Source organism: Macrobrachium rosenbergii, chromosome 41 (assembly GCF_040412425.1).
Source record: "Macrobrachium rosenbergii isolate ZJJX-2024 chromosome 41, ASM4041242v1, whole genome shotgun sequence".
Classification (NCBI taxonomy): Eukaryota; Metazoa; Arthropoda; class Malacostraca; order Decapoda; family Palaemonidae; genus Macrobrachium; species Macrobrachium rosenbergii.
The window spans coordinates 60739957-60759188 of NC_089781.1; positions in this window are offsets into that span (position 1 = coordinate 60739957).

Sequence of the window (19232 nt, forward strand, 5' to 3'; positions counted from 1 at the left end):
TCTGTTACTCTTTGTAATTGTTGAAACTTGATCTTAAGTTTCATATATGAGCAACTGCAATCCAGTCACTTAATTTCTGGCGGCCAGTATGTTTAAAAGACAAAATATGGTACTTTTAATTGCCTTCAGACTTATGGTTTTCCGTGATAAGAGCCATTATTGACCTTACTGGCGGTTTTATAAGTCGCTGGCCATATTGATATTTTGATAGTGGTTTAATAAGTCTAGACCCATCTTGTTTGGTGTGCCATAGTATTATGTTAATTTCTTCTGTTTATGATTTTTACCCGTGATATTATTGTTGGTCTAGGAAGTCTATCTAATGGCAGACTTTACTGATCAGCTCGCTTTCCTCGATTAGCTACGATAGTGTAGTTGGCGTTACTTTTGAGACATTATAGGACTTGAAAATATACTTCATCTAATCCTTTTATAGAAATAATTATTGATCATTAGACTAACTAATTCTACAGCGACACTTTCATCGCAGAGTATCAGCATAAACATGTTGCTGAGGTTACGTGTTTATCCTTAGTCAGTACCATATTTTTCCTTCCATTCATTATTAAACTGATGAACAATTTTCCTGGAAATATTACAGACCATGATTTTATTATGTATATAAGTGAGTGCCGTAAAAATGAGATCACCTGACATCACTGCTTGCTTCAGTTTTCTGTCTTTATCTTTTTTAACTATCTCACATTTATTCATATCTTTATTTCTTACATCATGAGATAAAGATTTGAATAGCCATGGAGATAGTTAAAATATATTCGTTTTCTCTTGTTCATCTCTGCAGCTTATTTTATGAGCTTTACAAAGTAAATTCATTTTTAATCCTTTTCCATAATCAGCTACTTTGAACGATAATAATAATAATAATAATAATAATAATAATAATAATAATAATAATAATAATAATAATAATAATAATAATAATAATAATAATTGTTTTTTGAATATCACGTCACAAAGTCATCTATATTTCAGTGTTAAGCCCCGTTTACTAAGCGTAGTTCTATTAGATTGGATTAAATGAAATTAAATACAAAATTTACCTATAGAAATTTTGAACGCTGCAGTCTGCAACTTCCGTCACCTAGTGTTAAGAGGACAAAATTCGGTATATTTCGGGTTGTTATTCAACCAAGTCCACGATTTCAAATTCCATTAATGCCAAGGCACCAAAGTATACTTATTTATTTTTAGCTCAAATTTATGTGTAAAAAATTTATTTTACTTAAAGACCAGCGGGTGGATGTTTTAACCATCTGCATTGGTATCTAAGTAACATACATAGTGAAAAAAAAATTGTGGCTAACAAAAATAAATCGGTGAATTCTGGTGTCTTGGCATTAAACTTATTTTGAAATCATAGACTTGCATTTGAATGACGGAGAAAAACTCGAATTAAAGTCCTGTTCACACTAGGTGATTCTAAAGCTACAGACCGCAGTGCCTACAAAGTTTTTATAGGCCCAGTTTAGATAACTCATGTGCATTGTAGTTGAAAGTTTCAGACACACCTTGTGTTAACAGGAACAAGAAACGAGACAGAGCAGAAAAGAAGAGGGCGATGGATGGTTCAAATACGAAAATGATGGAAAACAGCCTTTTCTAATTCTATGCTTGACCTGAGAGGTGAATGAGTGATATGTCATTTTCTTTTAGAAAATAAACAAGAAACTAGCTGAGTTTTAGCGGTGAATTCCCTGTGATCCTAGGGTTAAAGTATAAAATAAGTAGCCTCTGCTGATTTCTGACCATATAGGATCCAAATAGTAAAACAATGCTGTTTAAAGCTCTGTGACAAACACTGATGTCTATAGTGAGATCAGAAGCTTGTGTTGGTATGCTGAATCTTTTTCTCTTTTTTCCAAAACATGAAAATGAAGAAATCAACCCTTCTAGTGAACTAACATATGCAAGAGCTCCTAACCAACTTATATATCTAAGTAAAAAAAATGGTTTAATCTTTTACTCTGTTAAACAAAAATTGATGCCTTTCTTTTGTAAAGTAGTAAGAAATGAAAATAGAAAAAATATTGTGTCATCGATCATATCCAACAGCAGGCACTGACACCCGGAGGTGAGAGGCTCTATGCATGGAGGGAGATTCGATTTGCTACGGATAAGCCTTTTGTGTAGATCTATGAAGTGGTTGATGATGGGGAAATTTTTGTGCAGAGCTGCTCTTATTTGATTTCGTAGGTACAGGCTGAATGTAGTAGTCTTGCTTTTGCTCTTGGGCCATCACAGTTCTCTCTGTTTGTCTGTCTGTCTCTCTCTCTCTGTACACTCACACACACACACACACACACACACACACACACACACACACATATATATATATATATATATATATATATATATATATATATATATATATACAGTATATATATATATACAGTATATATATATATATATATATATATATATATATATATATATATATATATATATATATATATATATATATATATATATATATATATATTTTTCTTCTTCTTCTTTTAACCTTTTTCCCAATTTTTGTATGGGGTCCAAGCACGGTGCCTTCTTTGAAGGACTTTGATTTGGCTTTTGGGGTAGACCGTAGTCTCTGATCGGCTGCCCTGCCTGACATCGACAGTTCGAGACGTGTGAGGTGTCTGTTATGTTTTTAGAAGATGTTGGAATGGCTTTGTTTGTGTGTGTATTAGTCAAACACCCATTTGCTTTAGCATATATTTGCTTTTTATATATATATATATATATATATATATATATATGTGTGTGTGTGTGTGTGTGTGTGTGTCAACAGAACTGCCAAGAGAGAGAGAGAGAGCGCTGTGAAGGCTCAAGAGCAAGCAAGTTAAAATTTGATGATTTAGCAGGCTCTGCACAGAACTTCCTCATCATTGATTTTCATAATCTACGCAAAAACATCATACAGGTGAATCTCCTCTATGCAGAAAGCTCTCATGTACTGTCTCTGCTGTCGGATTTGAATCGATGACACAATACAAAAGGATCATGATATATATATATATATATATATATATATATATATATATATATATATATATATATATATATATATATATATAATTGCAGTATATTCACAATTCTCTGTGATTCTATTACAATTTTTGTAACTGTATTGTGCTTTCATATTATTCTCTTTCCTATTCACTCTTATCTCTGTTCTTTACCTCCTTATGATTTGTCCTTTTGCGGTGTCGGGAGGACTTCCTCTTCCTTAACAGGACGTCAGCCAGTTGCCCCACTTACCTCATGCAGCCTTGCTCGTCAAATCTTCAGTGAAATCTTTAACAAATACTAGGTAAGAATCGCTTAAAGGGATTTACTTGACGCCCTGATAACTGAACACTTGAAAGTACGATATAATTATGGAGGCTGACTATGCCAAAATGAAATTTACTCTACTCTGTTTAAATTGGGCGAGACCTCTTGTACAATATGTACCTTATACCGGTTAGTTTGACGTGTCAAATCCGATGACATTTTGATAATTGTTTCCTTTTTTTTTTTTTGGTCAAAACACGCATAATGCACTATCTTATAGAAAACGTGGAAGTTAAAATGATTATTAGTAAAACTTAAGACAGGTACACCAATAGCGTAGTCTTTTTACATAGCGTGCATGAAATTATGTATGAAAAATACTACATAATATACTGTTTGGCATTACAATAAAATACTTAATACTGCAACTCCACTTTTCACGACAGGCTAATGTTTTATTGTCCTGAAATTTAAAGAAATCATGATTCTTACTTATTTAGCAACATGGTTGCAACACTAACGTAACTGGTGTTTGACTTTTATTTCTTAGGTTTTGTTATTCTCTGAAAACGATTTCTGAGTAGCATGTGCCATATCACTTGATGTCTGACTTGATTTTGTCTGTCGCAAGATATTGTTTCCGAGATAACCTGATTCCCTTGAAGCTGAGCTGCTGAGAAAGATAAAATCAAACCACACGCCACTTGCTTCGTTAAACTGGTGAAGTGAAAGTAAACCCTATATAGAGAGAGCAGAGTTTCCTGGGTATCAGCCACATCCATCGACTCGGCACATTTCCATCGCTAATTCGTGCTCCTCCTCAGGAATTTCGAATTATACATTAGATCCCTATCCTACTGTCCTCCCTGTGCATGAGGCCAAGCAACCTCAGACAGCATTTCTATTATTATTATTATTATTATTATTATTATTATTATTATTATTATTATTATTATTATTATTATTATTATTATTATTATTATTATTTTCTTTACATTTATATTAATATCATTATTTCATGCACTTTTAACAAATGCGGTGCAAAAAAGTCATTTCAGCCAGCCCCACCAGCCGGAATTTTCTAATATTCGAGAGCATGAGAAAAAAAATGCAAAACAAATATTGAATATAATCATTTAAAGAATTCTTCGGTGGCTCGTACTCCTCAGCAGCTGGCAATCCTCGAATCCTCTGCTTAGCATAAGTTTACCCAGGACTTGTAACGTTTCTTCGTGACACTGGCATCCTTCCTTCCGTTTGGATGCAATTACCTTTCTCCTGGCGTTTTCAACTGCATATTTTGTAATTACTCTAGTATACTATTTTTGGTCTGAGTCTTGTATGATGTCTTAATATATGTGTATATATATATTTTTCCCTTTGACAGTTTCAAACGTAAACAATAAAACTATGCAAATGCCTGAGATGCCTTCCTCAAGTTCTCTTTGGTTATATATATATATATATATATATATATATATATATATATATATATATATATATATATATATATATATATATATATATATATATATATATATATATATATATATATATATATATATATATATATATATATATATATATATATATATATATATATATATATATATACATACACACACACACACACACACACACACACACACACACATATATATATATATATATATATATATATATATATATATATATATATATATATATATATATATATATATATATATATATATATATATATATATATATATATCTATATATATATATATATATATATATATATATATATATATATATATATATATATATATATATATATATATATCATAGTCACTTTTCACTATTAATCACCTTAGGTGTAAAGTTATTCCGGAGGTATGGTGAAATGGATATTAAACGAATGCTGTGGTTTTATCTTTTGTGAATATTTTGCTCTAATGAAGATGAACAAGTATCGCCATCGTTCTCAACTTACTGCAGCTCACCTGAGTCAATACTGAACATTGCTGCAACTCAATCATATACTCCAAACTTTGGTGCGCTAATCCAGAATAAACGGCTGTAGGTGCCAGGTAGCGGCAGTACAAGGAAATAGGATAAATTTTATACATGCAGATTATTATTATACTAGTAACTATCATTAGTGCTTTAATTTCGCTCCTCATGTTCATGTAGTTGCCGAATTCTGTAATGGGAGCCACCGGCCTTATCTATTTGAATTATAGAAAATATAAAAAAAAGTAATAACGTCCCTGCATAAGGAAAGCTTGTTGTAAAAGAAAAAAATAGAAAAACGATATATATATGTTTTTTTTTATCGATGTAGCAATGAGGATTGAGGGTGGGGACGGTAATTAGATGAAGCTTGGTTACAGTGTTATATCTCTCATCATTCTCACAGGAATGCTTACAATGCACTTCAGGAAATTATTCGAAACGAGTAATTTGTCTAAGGATTATTTCTTTTATCTAGCACACTCTTATTTTTATATTTCCAGTTATGTAAAGAAATGCGGCAGGTGGGTCCAAAGACAAAATTTGGCAAAAATATGTATAAAACAATAGATAATTTTACCAGTGAATCATATTCCTCTTGACGCGTTCTATTCTTCACACTCTGAAAGACACTTAAACCTTAAGAAATTTGTTTTTTTATTGCTACTATTTATATCACAGATTACTTTGAAACAAGCCCATTATCCGTGTCACGTTCATATTTTTTTAAACTAACATGGAAAACTCGAAAGATATTTCGTGGTTATTAATCAACTTAATAATGCAGAGGTTTCTCCTGTTTATTTTATTATCTTCATTTTCACATAAGTATGTGTCTTCGAGATTTTGCTACAAAAAATGAACGATCAATTTTCCAGAGAAAGAATGAAAAAGTTTGTAATCCTTTATAACTTTGAAGAGCTAATTGCATGGCTTAGACTTTATTTCACTGCATCAAAATATTCACCACATTTAGACTTCCTTGATTTGTTCCTTCCATTATGAATAGTAAAGTAATGCAGGTGCTTCTATCTTACACATTTATTCAACTGTTGCGTAACTGAGTCAAACGTTTCATCGATCTTAAAAATTATTTTACTATTACGTATAAAATACTATAACTAATTGGTCCAATACAACCATGATGGTTTTCCTGAGAGCTTATTACTATAAGCTCTAAAACCTATGAAAATCACATGTAAGAAGTTTCTTAATTTTTGTAAATTCGCCAGAGTAACTAAGCTATTGAAATTTTTTCATATTAGCCATGATTCATAAAATACATGTTATTCATATTAGTGCCAACTGATAAGAAAGATAACCGGTAATATTACGTTAATTGAAAAACAAATAATTTGCCTTGGCAATAAGATCTCAGAAACAAACAAACATGGACAAAGAAAATATAAAATAATTTAATATTTTTATTTTTTGAATTAATATTAAAACATCAAGTTTTGTTCAAACAGAAAGATCTGATAATCATCACAGTATCAAAGTGATTGTTTAAATTTTTTTCTCAATATGCGTTAAGGTAATTTATATAGCCATAGACTTCTTGAATTTTAGATTTCTTATATGTTTTGATAACTGATCTACTGGAATCCTTCACAGAAACAGTAAGTAAAGGAAAAAACGCTCCCCACTTCCGGTTGAGATCGACACACTCGGTAGGAACGTCAGACTTTACATTTCTACGCTACGCAAAACAAAGTTTGTTTCTGCTCATAAGTTCCTTACCTATCGAATGATAGGATCGAAATAATTTCACACTCATCATCATTGCCGCACTGTTAAGCATGGTTTCAGCTGAAGTGTTTATTGTACATCTACTTGTTACGCTGAAAAAATAAGATGAAATCTAAGCGTCGAGATTTCCCCGTATCCTCTTGGTAACTCGACCCATCGTACCAAAAGAAAAAAATATTGTTTTACACGCCACTTAAACTTAAAATAAAATGGAAATGATTTTTATTATTTATATATCCAACTGTAAAAATGGGTTAGGACCGTTAAGCCTCACCAATTAGTATATATTTGTCAGTAGATTCATTTATAAAGCAAATTATGATTTTTTTACCGCACTTAGTCAAGCAGGGTATTAATTGATAATATATAATTAATATAGTAGCCTATAACGGCACCAGTTCATTATTGGGCTCAAAAAAGAATTTTATGCATGCATCAATGTTTGCGGATATCCACTGAATTCATAATTAGCCATGAAAAAAGGAAATGGCCTGATTTATTGGTAGTTATTTTTGATTAATTTATTCATTACTATGAGCGGTAAATTGTTAACGTGCAATGCATTCTTTCACTTCACTTTTCTTCCAGGATAAATCATGTAGGTCTTCATAATACTATTGGAAAAAATCCACAATAATGTATTTGCAAATATATATTTAAAAGTATATAACTAGAGCTTTCGAGCCTCTTCGTTTCTCCTTTTCATTTTAACTGAAAATGAACAGTTACCAACGAAGCAAAATGTCATGAATATATTCGTTGTTAATAGAAATTGTTTGACAAAAGAAAATCGGTGCTTATTCGAAAATCGGTAATTCAGGTAATCCCATTATTTTGCGAAGATAAACCAGCTGACCTCCTGGAACGAAAAAGACATGGCGACAAAAACATCAGATGTGGCTAGAAATACTGTCAGCTGTATTTTGCAAGCTTGTTTTCTCAAAATCTGTAATATGCTGTCAACATATCAAGCCATTTGTAAATCTATTCTGCTGAGAAAGTTTTATTACCTTCTTCAGAGGGACAGCTATTTATAATGGTTCCTTCTATCAGTCTCCTATTCCTGTCTCTTTGCTATTAACAACCATTTTCAGTCATTCCATTTGATTCAGTGGTCATATCTCCACCTATGTTTTACAAAAGCATTATTTTCAGAATGCAAATTAAATGTCACTCTGTGCGGCCTAATTTTCATGAGCCACCCTACACCACTTACCTACGTTCTTCGTTGGACGAGTCGGTAGAGTTGTCGGCTAGCACTCTGCTAGGCGAGTTCGAGTCTCCGGCCGGCCAATGAAGAATTAAGGAATTTATTTCTGGTGATAGAAACTCATTTCTCGGTATAATGTGGTTCAGATTCCCAATGAGCTCTAGGTCCCATTGCTAGGTAACCAATTGGTTCTTAGCCATGTAAAATAAGTCTAATCCTTCAGGCCCGCCCTACAAGAGCTGTTAATCAGCTCAGTGGTCTAGTTAAACCAAGGTATACTTAACTTTTTCTACATGCATAGTATTTCATATCACACTCAGACCATTATTTCATACACACCGTCATCTTCTTTACTGTTATTGTTGGAGCTGTTATTACAGTATGAATGGGAAGACTTCCCTTGAGTAGTTATATTTTAAACAATATTAACTTTTCAACGAGGTCTAATTAACTGTTTTTTTTTTTACATGCTTTTATTTAACATGACTTCTGCGTCTGTCTATCTGTCTGTCGGTCTGTCTGTATGTCTGGGTCAAATCTTGTAACTCAATTTTCGACCTGTTCCCTTCGTCCGATGGACTTGGAATTTTTGCATGGTTACTCAATCCGGTGACAGTACAACCTTATATGATCAGTAGGTCAGTAGTGACCTCTAGTGACCCTACAGTGACCTCTCCCAGTATCTCAGGATTAGTATGAAAATCTTGGGATTTTTCATACCCTCCTTGACTCGGTAGAATAAGTTAATAACTCTACATATTTTTCAAACCTTCTTTGGCTCGACAGGATATCACATTCCATTTTTTGTTCTTTTTTTAGTTACAATCATAAGCGGTTACAATTTCTGTAATGATTTAACAGCTTTTAGCCATTGCTAAGGCTTGGGAAAAGTTTAATGCTGTGATGAGTTTTCCTTGTCACCCACACTTTCACACTTGTGGAGGGAGCTTGTGGAGAATGAAATTGTTATTAATTTTAATTATGTTTTAAAATTACAAACTTGGTTGAGATAGGTGGACGACGTCTTCATTATTTGTCAAGAAAACCCTAGTAGTTTTGAATAACTTTTTAGATATGTCAGAGCTATTTTACCCTCATTCACTTCACTTCTGAACATGAAATAGATAGTAAATTTTGTGATCAGATTTTTTGTATATTATAACCGTAACGTACTTATTTTTCATCTAAATCTAAATTTACAGTGTATAGGAAGGACACTAATCTAGAAAGTTACGTTCATTCATTTATTGGCATAGTGAAAAGGTAAAAAAAAAACAATATTTTGGTTAATTTTATTCCATGGCAGTTCAAAATATGCCATCCAGAGTTTAATAATAAATAAATTGAACATGTATTAGAAGTATTCTGAAAACTATGTTTCTCTGAATTTAAAAGACCAAAACGGATTTTCTACAATAAGACCTATAGCGAAAAATAAAAAATAAATTTAAAGATTGTCTAGCCTTGCCATTTCTGCTAGTTTATCAGCGCAGCTCTTATCATCAAAATAATAACTGCAGTGACAGGAAAATATCTTTCTTAAACATGAGAACGCAATTAAAAATCTTTTTGTTCATAAATTGCTCCCATGATAACGGTAAAAAAGATACTGGTGTTTAATAAAGTATTGTGTGCTGAATGTGGTATGGAATTCTATGCGGAAAGTGGTGGAGGATTTCCCATAAGAATTAGTGAGCACAGAATGGCACATACATACTGAAGATAATGCTCTTGTTGCCATAGTTGTAGACGTGACCACCGAATCTAGTGGAGTGACTCGAAAATCATTTTAAAAAGCAAAGATACAGGTATTAGGAGCGGTCGTTCTTTATGAATGTAATGAATCTTTCGCCCCGGACGATAAATTTACTAATAACTTCATATGTTGATAGCACATTACAGATTTGGACACAGCTCGCATAATACAGCTGATAGTTCTTCGGCCACATCTAATGCCGACGTCGCCTCTTCTTTGTCGTTCAGGAAGCAAGGCAGCGCCGCAGCCCAAGTTCCAGGCACTTAAGCTGCTTTGAAATTTTTTTATTTATTATAGATTTATTGGCATAGTAATTTACATCAAATGGGGTGTATTAGCTTGCTAATATACCCAAGAACAAATAATATATTCTATTCAATACACATCACATTAATACAAATAATTTATTCAGTAAAAGTTAGGAAACTTTTGAACAGTTCTAGGACAAACACCATTATTCAAAAAATAACATACTAGATAGGTTGCACTGTTAATTTGAGAATTTCTAAATTCTGATAATTCACTACATTCTAAAATATAATGTTGCATCGTATGTTTACGTGGCTCACTACATAGTTTACAAGATCTTTCAGCTTCAATATACTGCCAACAATACTTATAACCCAAACGTAGTCTCATTTACCAAACCACCTGACGATTGAAACCTGATCATCGACAACCTACCGTGAACTGCTGCTTTGGAATCTCATCAGAGACCTGATGGATGAACCACCCCTTAGACTTTCTAGGAAGATGGATAGGTTTATCCTTGGAGAACATTGCTCTCACCTGAATTCTCGAATTTCGAATCTTCGAATGAGGACCGCTTTCATTAGTTAAATAATTTCCTCCTAACTAAATATCTTCATAACATTTTACCTCGTTCGTAACTGTTTTCATTCTAAATTGAAGACTTTTCGAACTAAAAGTATCATCCATTAACGGAATGAAAGGTGGATTGGGAGTGCTAAATGGTCATGTGAAGGCACTACCAATGTTAGTTCCCTTATCTAAAGTCGTTATTAGTGACATAAGCCTTACTCATTTCATTGTAGTGGCAAATCAAGTTATTTGGAAGATGTTAAGGAAATTTGTTAGTATACTTTGGATCATGTCCCTATTACTCTGTAGCAATTGTTTGTAGGAAAAAAGGCTTTCCTATGCTGAAGAGGCTAAGATATATACAGTGCGATAATCCCGGCAGTAGGACAACTACTGAAAACTACTCCTTTTTTAGACTGGAAAGCCATTGGGAAAATTGCGAGATGTTTCTTTCACAGGAAGAACAAAAAGGGCTTTGCTCTAATATGTACAGTATATGGCACATTGGCTACGAACCAGACCTGACTTATTTTGAACACTAGAAACAATGGAAAATGTGATAGCTGTGATGAAATCAGTACATATTGCATTTCTTCTATTTCTGCCCTTTTGTTAAAATACATATAACTTATATTTTGAGAATTCTTTATGGTGTATGTAACATAAACAGAGATATGTTTTCAAATACTCTATTCAGCTTTAAATATAAGATAAAAAGAAAGACTGTAATTCATCACTAATAATAATTTACGGATACCTTTATGTAGCATGGACTGGTAAAGCACTGAGATGGTGAAAGAGGAAACAAAGCGTATAGCACAAGGGTAAATTTTGTTGCGACCGTTAGCTGTTAAAAAACATTTATAAAGATAACACATATCAAAAATATTCATAGAAAAATATACAGATTATATTCTGATGGTAATCTACAAATACAAAAATTTCCCTGTTTGTAAACTTTTTCTCACAATGCAAATTTTTCAAGTATAATAGGAGCTGCACATTTTAATCGTACTATTCTGTACAAATATGACAGTGTTTAAACTGGATAATTATGTGTAATTTAAGTAAAAATATATAAAAAAAAATTAGAATGAAAAGGAGATTCGAGCAAGCTTTCGAAAGCTCTTGCTGTCTGTTTTTAAAAATAAATTTACTTCTACAATATCGTGACTTTTTCACCTTATTATTATTATTATTATTATTATTATTATTATTATTATTATTATTATTATTATTATTATTATTATTATTATTATTGTTATTATTATTATTATTATTAAATTACAAAATCACATTTATGTAAAGTAATGTATTTACAAATGATAAAATAAATTCAGGAGCTTTCGAGCCTGCTCAGCTCCCTTCTTCAGCTAGAAATGACAGTCTTAGTTATGAGGACTTAAAAACAAACTTTAAAAGGGTAAACAAGACGCATTCTTTACAAAAAATGATGATCATTAGGTAATTCCCTCGTTCTCGATCTCCAAACAAGCCAGCCGTCGCGATCTCCTCAGGTGACGGCCTCCACGGTTGTTTACAGCCTCCTCTCTTCTCAAACCAGCATAGGCGCCTGCACCGGTCAGCTGTTTGTAACTCCGTTACCTGGGCGGGAGGCAGAGATGGCGGCAGTATCAGGGGTGACTTGTGGTATACAAGTTTCTATAATTAAAATTTTGATATAAGTAGAACAAATAAGTCTGTTGATAAAGCTATCTTCTGTTGTAAACGACTTATTACCTTCCATCGAGTTCCCCATGTTGATGACGGCCCCCTCGACTAATCTTCTCTCATTGACATTATGGTTCTTGTAAAGCAATTTAGACCCTTCCCAGTTGATTCTGTGGTCGCATTCCCAGCTATGTCTGACTAGCACGTTATTGTTGGACATTGATTGATATGCCTTTGATGTTCATTAATGCGAATTTGCATACTCCTACCCAGATTCCCGTAATAATTAAGATTACAACCCCGCAAGGTATTTCATACACCCCTACGTCTATCTTCATTTCTTCTTCAGTTTTGTTCCGAACCAGTCTTTTCCCAATTGTGTTCTCGTATTTGAATACTAAGTTTACATTGTCGTCAGAATATTTACTAATGAGGTTTGTGTGCTCAAGAAATTGGGGTGGAAAGGCAATGAAAATTGCATCTTTTTCATCTCTTTACGTGGACGTGGATTGTATATTTGCTTTTAGCCCTACAAAACCTTTTTCAATGAAATGTGCTGGGTAGCATAGTTTCGTAAATGTCTGTCTTATATGTTCCAGTTCAGTATCTAAAAGGTGGGGTCACAAAGTCTGTATGCTCTAATTACAAAATTCATGATAATATTACTTTTTACTTGTTGGCTGTGAAAGGAATAAAAATGTATGTAATTCTCTGAATTAGTCGGCTTTCTAAAGACAGTAAAATTAAACCTTTTTGTCCAAGGATCATGCAACACTAAAACATCAGAAACGCTATCTGATGGTCAATTTCCTGTTCTACTGTGAACTGTATTGAAGGAACAATGCTATTGACATAGTTAAAACTCGTTAAACTGTTCTTCAGTGCCTCGAAATATTATGAAAATATCGTCTACATACCTAAACCATAGCACAGGTTTTACATTCAGGGGACAGTTATCTAATATCTCAGTTTCAATAAATTCCATGCACAGATTTGCTAATATCGGTGACAAAGGCGAACCCATTGCTACTCCAAACTTCTGTTTATATCCTTCCCCATTAAATGAAAAAACTGTCGTAGTCACACAAAGTCTAATTAGTTCTAAAACTATCTATTTCTATTGGTAACACAAAATTCCCTGATTGTGCTTTTCTTTCAATTTGGACAATACAAATTCTAACGGAACATTTGTAAATAAGGCGGTTACGTCTAAGCTCATCATCTTTCCTTCAACACTACCAATCTTTTTAACCTATCTTTAAAGTCTAGTGAATGTAACAGGTGTGCATTTGAAAACTCCTAAGTATGGGCTGAGTTGGCTAGCCAGCCATTCAGCTAGTACGGATTGTGGAGTTGCAAGTTGAGATTATTGGACAGGTGGACAACCTTCTTTATGAGCCTTTGGAATACCATAGAAATACGGAAGGGATGGCATTTTACTAGAAATTTTACTCAAAATCAAACTTCTTTCTTCTTTATTATTTAGAGTACTTACTATTTTCTAACCTGTCTATTAAATTCTATCTGAACAGCAGTGACAGACAGCAACTTTGGTAATTTAGTATATGTGTTCACATCTCAAGTAATCTATAAACCTTTAAATTATAATCTGTTACGTCCATAACCACTACAGATCCGCCCTTGTCTGCTTTCATCACTCTAATATTTTTGTTTTTCTTAAACTATCAAGTGCTTTCCTATGTCTGGAAGGTAAAATTTCTATTTTATCATTAGTAAAACTGCTAACAACTAGGCCTTTTAAAAATTAACTTGAAAATCACTATGTTTAAAATTAAAATTATTTTATGAAACTTAATCCTGAAACTAAAGCTTCTTTATTTGTACTAAACAAAAATTAAGACCTAAGCTTAATACTTCTCTCTATTTTAGTTACATTTATAGAGGACAAATTAAGTATTTGGTTATTTTGTTCTAAGCCTGACCACACTGACCTATCACATAGCCCTTGTAACTTATGTTTCCAGATTATTGTTATGCGTCAAAGCCCTCATATGAGGGGTTTGACCGTTTCATCCCGCCAATAATCTGAACATAAGTTACAAGGGCGTTATGTGACGTAGGTCAGTGGGCTTCTCGACTTTAAGGCTAAATCAACCAAATACTAATTTGTCCTCTATAAATGTAACTAAAATAGAAGGGAGAAGAAAAAGCTTGCACTGAGTCGCAAATTTTTCTTGTACAAATAAGATTTTAGAATTTTAGGATTAAGTTTCATGAAATATTTTAATTTTTAAACATGGTATTTTCAAGTTTTAAAGAATGTTGTTAAGTTTTACTAATGATAAAATAAAAGTTCGTCCCAGATATAGAAAGCAAATCTTCTAGTTTAGCGAAAAACAAAAATATTGAGTGATGAAAAGACAAGGGCGGAGTTAAATTATGACGTAACAGATTATAATTTAAAGGTTTATAGATTACTTGGAGATGTGAACAGCTATATACTAAATTCAAAGTTGCGAGTCTGTCACTGCTGTTCAGATAGAATTTAATAGACAGGTTAGAAAAATAGCAAGTACTCTTAAATAATAAAGAAGAAAGAAGTTTGATTTGAGTAAAATTTCTAGTAAAATGCCATCCTTCCGTATTTCTATGGTATTCAAAGGCTCATAAAGAGGGTTGTCCAATTGTCCACAATCTCAACTTGGTAACTCTGCCACAATCCGTACTAGCTGAATGGCTGGCTAGCCAACTCAGCCCATACTTAGGGAGTTTTCTCAAATGCACACCTGTTACATTCACTAGACTTTAAAGATAGGTTAAAAAGATTGGTAGTGTTGAAGGAAAGATGATGAGCTAGACGTAACCGCCTTATTTACAAATGTTCCGTTAGAATTTGTATTGTCCAAATTGAAAGAAAAGCACAATCAGGAATTTTGTGTTGCCATAATAGAAATAGATAGTTTTTAGAACTAATTAGACTTTGTGTAACTACGACAGTTTTTCATTTAATGGGGAAGATATAAACAGAAGTTTGGAGTAGCAATGGGTTCGCTCTTTGTCACCGATATTAGCAAATCTGTGCATGGAATTTATTGAAACTGAGATATTAGATAACTGTCCCCGGAATGTAAACCTGTGCTATGGTTTAGGTATGTAGACGATATTTTCATAATATTTCGAGGCACTGAAGAACAGTTTAACGAGTTTTTTAACTATGTCAATAGCATTGTTCCTTCAATACAGTTCACAGTAGAACAGGAAATTGACCATCAGATAGCGTTTCTTGATGTTTTAGTGTTGCATGATCCTTGGACAAAAGGTTTAATTTTACTGTCTTTAGAAAGCCGACTAATTCAGAGAATTACATACATTTTTATTCCTTTCACAGCCAACAAGTAAAAAGTAATATTATCATGAATTTTGTAATTAGAGCATACAGACTTCTGACCCCCACCTTTAGATACTGAACTGGAACATATAAGACAGACATTTACGAAACTATGCTACCCAGCACATTTCATTGAAAAGCGTTTTGTAGGGCTAAAAAGCAAATATACAATCCACGTCCACGTAAAGAGATGAAAAAGATGCAATTCTTTTCATTGCCTTTCCACCCTAATTTCTTGAGCACACAAACCCTCATTAGTAAATATTCTGACGACAATGTAAACTTAGTATTCAAATACGAGAACACAATTAGGGAAAAGACTGGTTCGGAACAAAACTGAAGAAGAAATGAAGATAGACGTAGGTGTGTATGAAATACCTTGTGGGGTTGTAATCTTAATTATTACGGGGAATCTGGTAGAGTATGCAAATTCGCATTAATGAACATCAGCGGCATATCAATCAATGTCCAACAATAACGTGCTAGTCAGACATAGCTGGGAATGCGACCACAGAATCAACTGGGAAGGGTCTAAATTGCTTTACAAGAACCATAATGTCAATGAGAGAAGATTAGTCGAGGGGCCGTCATCAACATGGGGAACTCGATGGAAGGTATAAGTCGTTTACAACAGAAGATAGCTTTATCAACAGACTTATTTGTTCTACTTATATCAAAAATTTTAATTATAGAAAATCCTTGTATACCACAAGTCACCCCTGATACTGCCGCCATCTCTGCTCTCCCGCCCAGGTAACGGAGTTACAAACAGCTGACTCTGCAGGCGCCTATGCTGGTTTGAGAAGAGAGGAGGCTGTAAACAATCGTGGAGGCCGTCACCTGAGGAGATCATGACGGTTGGCTTGTTTGGAGATCGAGAACGAGGAATTACCTAATGATCATTTTTTTTTTGTAAAGAATGCGTCTTGTTTAATTCTTTTAAAGTTTGTTTTTAAGTCCTCATAACCAAGACTGTCATTTCTAGCTGAAGAAGGGAGCTGAGCAGGCCTCGAAAGCTCCTGGAATTTATTTTATCATTTGTAAATACATTACTTTACATAAATGTGGATTTTGTATTTTATAATCATATTCACGGGATTGTGAAGAAGATTTGCATTATTATTATTATTATTATTATTATCATATGCTAGAACCTAAATGTTCAACCGAAAAATTTGGGAAGAGAGGAAAAACTGAAGTAATTACTGAAATGAAATCACATGAGAGAGTCTACAAAAAAGAGAGAACATATTATCCCCATTTTAATGAGGGAAAATTTTTCCTCAGCGTCCTTGATATATAAAGGTATACTTATTTAAAACATCATTAATTAATGTTAGCTCTGTACCTGTTAACCAGTAAATTCAGAAAAAAAACAGGTAGGTTTGAATGCGGACATTCATCTATTATAATGTACTCAATGCAGCTTAAGACTTAATTCACACTGAATACACCGAAAGCCAGAAATTCAATTCATCACGGCTCTCTATGCGTTAGACGTAGGTACAAACTCTGACTAGATCGGAAGAGGAACGGTGATAGAAACGTAAAGAAATAAAATTAATACAGACTGAAAGATTTAAAAAATAATGATGCCTCTTAAGCGGAAGCATATTTTGCGTTTAACGAATATATCAGAGACCATGCATGCATTTATGCTTCTTAAAAGGGATTTGCCACCAACGCTAAAGGTTTAAGCGTTTAATAAATATCCTAAATCATGGAAAGGAACAAAAAATATGCTATGAATTTTGTTGTAATTTTGGAAATATCCTGGTTTGAAGAATAAACGCATGTTAGTGTAGGAATATGTGTGTGTGTGTGTGTGTATATATATATATATATATAGATATATATATATATATATATATATATATATATATATATATATATATATATATATATATATATATAAATATAGATCTATATATATATATATATATATATATATATATATATATATATATATATATATATATATATATATATATATATATATATATATATATATATATATATATATATATATATATATATATTGTAAAGGTCAAATAAGGCCATAACCTCTCACCACATCTGTTATAAGGTCAATGACGTAAGTAATTTATATCTCGAAAGGAATCACGGCAGCGTCGGACAGTGTGACACTGAGCTAGTGCATTCTTTCTCTCTCTCTCTCTCTCTCTCTCTCTCTCTCTCTCTCTCTCTCTCTCTCTCTCAGCTCACTCGCTCAGCTCCGCTCTCTCTCCCGATATCCAAGTCACGAACGGAACTAAGGAATTTCAACAAAAGCATGTCTACGAAAATAAAATTTATTCAGTAGTCTAACATGGCAAATGGTTTGGAATCAAACAGAAATGAAATGGGAATATCTACATCCCAAAATTGACAACGCAAAAATAACCGAGTAAGATATAACATAGTGCTATCAACTTCCACCAATTGAGTCTCTATGAAATAAGAGTCAAAATAAGTTACACACGATCGAAGTCATGATAAGTCGCATTCCCCTCCATTTATTTAACCTCTAATTGAATGCATCTCACACGCCCATGAGAGCAAACTCGCGAACGAATGCTCCTCCGGAACATAACGACTTCTGGTTATTGGAACATTCCGACATGGCTAGAACATCACCCAAGGAACGACGGGCCTTTGTCAGCACTAACTTGTGAATACGTAGGCACTGATTCGCATTTACCCTTGCCCAGAACATCTCAAAGAATGCTGAGCTAGAATAAATAAATAAATAAACTAAAAATATAACATTACACTTAAGCTTTTCACTGCTCGGCCACCATGGCAATGAGCTCTACTCCCCCGACCCATGCACCAGCTGAACAGCAGCACACGGTGCTAGCTTCTCTTTGGCCGAATGTTTATTTGCACAATGTTTCTTTGCACATGTGACCCCCAACATTACACATAGCATGACGACCAATTCCTTATCCAGACTATGAACATCGGCCAGTTATTAGCAAATATCAGCCCTGATGAGAAGAAAATAGTAATAAGAATTGAGAAGACTATACATAAAATCAATTCCACTGATGCTGCCATCCTCTTTAACAAAACATGCTTGAAAGAGGGTCTGTTACCTTCAAATAATAATAATAATAATAATAATAATAATAATAATAATAATAATAATAATAATAATAATAATAATAATAATGAGAGATTCTGGAGATGACACTTCATAATGGAAAAATAGAGAATGAGTCATTTTAGGAACAGACGCCTCTATCGCATCTTTCCCTCAATTTAGATCTCCTTTTTATGCGGATGCTTTGTATGAGCGAATTGTTCGCCTAACAATGATTTTCAAATTATCCAGGCGGTTTTGTGTGAACATCTGCGTGGCGGAGTGATATTGAGGAGTGTTTGTG